This window comes from Aegilops tauschii, chromosome 3 (genome assembly GCF_002575655.3).
Source record: "Aegilops tauschii subsp. strangulata cultivar AL8/78 chromosome 3, Aet v6.0, whole genome shotgun sequence".
Lineage (NCBI taxonomy): Eukaryota > Viridiplantae > Streptophyta > Magnoliopsida > Poales > Poaceae > Aegilops > Aegilops tauschii.
This window is the reverse complement of record NC_053037.3, coordinates 9,648,146-9,651,503: the sequence shown is the minus strand read 5'-3', so window position 1 is coordinate 9,651,503 and position 3,358 is coordinate 9,648,146.

Here is a 3,358-nt window from a genome sequence, read left to right as displayed (position 1 = left end):
GTGACTGGCATCTACCCTTTATCTGCCAGGCATACTACGACCATGCTTTGGATGCTTGGGTTGGGTACCAACACTCCGATGGTACAGACGGTGGGATTAAGAACTGTTACCATCTTTGTTCTTGTGACGTGCCAGCCCTTGGTGGGGACAAGTGCCACGGCCACCAGACTCGAAGCTTTGAAAGGAGACCCTCACATTCCTGGAGGCCCCGCTGAGTGCCATGTCTCGCACGCTCGTGCATGTTGCGCGTGGCAGGTTCTGCCTCGTTGAAATCACACGGCGCAAGGGGACCAAGGTTAGGTGCTCCTTGGATGATGACCATCTTCTCCAGGTCACCATGTTTGATGCCAGGTACGGCAAGAATGGCGAGCTCATGGCCACGCCATGCCGACCTGGTCGCACCTACCTAATACCCCGCTATGATCCTTCCACTATCAATAAGCCCCCCGCATTCTGGATGTGAGAAGTAGACATGGCAAGTTTATGTAAACTGTCTATCTGTAGATTTTTTTTTATCATTATTAATCCTTGGGTTGTTACGCTATATGTGCACATGGCACCACCACACCACGAGGCAGCTCATGGCTCTCGTGCATTTGGCGTGCCTCCATTTGAGTACTATTTATCTTAAATTAAGATGTACTACTCTATACGTTTCAAAATAAGTGCGGTCGTTGTAGTTCAAATTAGCAGGAGATGTGATGTTTGTATGTACTATACATTATTAGAATAATTAGATTCAGATATATTATGGTGTCCCAATCATCATCACTCTAAATGAAATATCTGTGTCAGCCAAGATAGTTGTAGGAAGAAATATCTAAGTTTTGGAAAGACAAGAAAAAAGAACGTAAATACCTGAATTGGCTAACTTTGTTGGTCGTCCTCCCTGTGTACCTTTGACTCTTTTGCTGTGAATGTGAGTGCAATACTAGACTGAACCATCGGTTACGTATACAGTACTAGTAGCACGTCGTATCGGCAAAGATAACGTGAGTACAAGTCTATACTAGTACGTACGTGGTAGCTGCCAAAGGATTTACACACAACAAACTACTTCGACGATGGGACAACAACACGGTGACAGTCGGAGTCGGAGATGATATATAGCCTTACGTATCCGGATCGAAATATATACCCACACCTACACGGACAAGGTTGATGTGATCATGTGAATATATGTAGCTCCGGCCGGTACCATCGCCACAACCTATGCTAGGCACTGCGATCGACTATGATGATCGACGACGCCTCCACCTCGACCCTAACCACCACGGTGACCACCGGCAGCCACGTCCTCAGAATTAACGGCTATACGGAGACAAAGCTCCTCGGCAACGGCGTGGCGGCCCCGTCCGGCGAGTTCGAGGCCGCCGGCCACCGCTGGCGGATCCACTACTACCCCAACGGGGGATGGTGGAACAACGCCGACGGCATCTCTCTCGCCCTCAGCATAGCAGACAAGTACGTCCTCAGCCATGTCAACGCGAACGTCCGGTTCTCTCTCGTCCCTCACGACGGCAAGAAGCCGGCACCGGCCAAGCTCAAGCACTACCGTTCCAGTTTCGGCGGCGTCTTCAAGTTCAACGGCCATGTCATCGGCGAACGGTCTAGGTTCATGGGAAGAGACCAGCTAGAGAAGTCGGGTTACGTCGTGGATGACTGCTTCATCGTCAGGTGCGACATCGACGTTGTCGTCACGTCGGCGGCTAGGGTGGTTGGCAGCACGGCCACGGATGCGTGTGATGATCTCGTGGAGGCGGAGCTCCCCTGCAGCAGCATGGTTCAGGAGGACATGTGCAAGCACGAGGACAACGTCGTTGGCGGCCACGCAACGGATACGGAGGACCCTTCCGATATCGGGTTGGCGAAGCCGCACCGCTCGGGACCAAGGCAACCCAAGATGATGATGCATCCGATGGCCGCCACTGTTTTCTCATGTTTTGCAGATTTTTTCTAGACATATATTCAACATTTTAGTTTGTAATTTGTAGTGCACTATTATATCATCTACCATATGGAAACTAGCATCTCATCCAGTGCAACCTCTCTCTATAAATTTTGATTTGACAAGGCAATTATTTTCTGGCTTCTACATCAGTTAATACAAACAATCATCTTTACCATAGTTTTAAGCATCTGCTAATTCATGACACTTATTTTGGAACGGAGCGAGTAGCACATAGTACAAGGTAAGTAATATATTTATGTTTTTGTCTTTCACCTCTCGCAAGGCGACTACAGTAAAGCCTTCCTCCCCCTGATCTCTGCTGATGAGCCCGTGGATTCGTCTTCCCTTTGTCTGCCGCTCCGACGGCCGGTAGCATGGAGGAAAATCCTGGTTCTCGGTTGGGCTATTAGATAGGTAGGTTTTATTCCTTGTAGGGGCGACGTTCGAACGGATGGTGGTGCTTCTTCGAGTTAGTCTTTCGAGCACCGATCGTCCTCAAGTTCGTCTGTTGGGACGGATTAGATGGAGCTCTGGTGTTGATTCCTTCTAGCTCCCCGGGGCGGCGAGATTTGGTGCCGGGTTTTTCAGATCGAATCACAGATTCAACGGCGATGACTGCTGCTCTGGGGCACTAATCCTTGCATGAAGGCTTTTCTGCTATCATCGACAAGGTCAACCGGCTCTGACATAGGAGTGGCAACAGCGACGCGTCGGTGGCTCGTTCTTGTTGCGACTGTGGTCGTTTGGTGGTCATGGACCTTAATGTATTTATTTTATGTTTGAGGTGCTTCGTGCTTCTGGTACTCTTTATTTATAGATATGATCCTTTTTGCAAAATATCCTATATTAATTATTGTTAGTTTTTAATTTGGATCGATTATTATATTTCACTACCTTGTGAACAAAATATAGCAGCTCGTGTGAGACCACTTTCTATATGTTCTCAATCATCTTTATTACGAAGTTTTAAACATCCTCTGATCCTTAGCAAATGCAAAGTAAGTACGCCATAGGCCATGCTGATCAGCAAAAAAAAATGTTCACATGGCACACTTATACGTCACAAATTCTATTGCTAGATCACCATCCAAATTGATGGAACGTACGTAGCCACAACTATCATCTCCAAGTGATTGCACCAAAGTGCCACATGACCTGTAAGAAGTTTGAAAGTTCTACCTTGTAAAAACCAAAATCGTTACGTGAATTTCAAATATCCCAATTTGGCAAATGGGCACAGAAACTTCAAATTGTTCCACCTTGGTCGCAAAAACTACATTACTATCATCTCCAAGTGAGTGCACCCGAGCGGCACATTTTTTTTAGAAAAGGAGGATGACCCCCGGCCTCTGCATTTGGGCGATGCATACAGCCACTTTGTTAATTATTCTCACAAGATTTTACAAA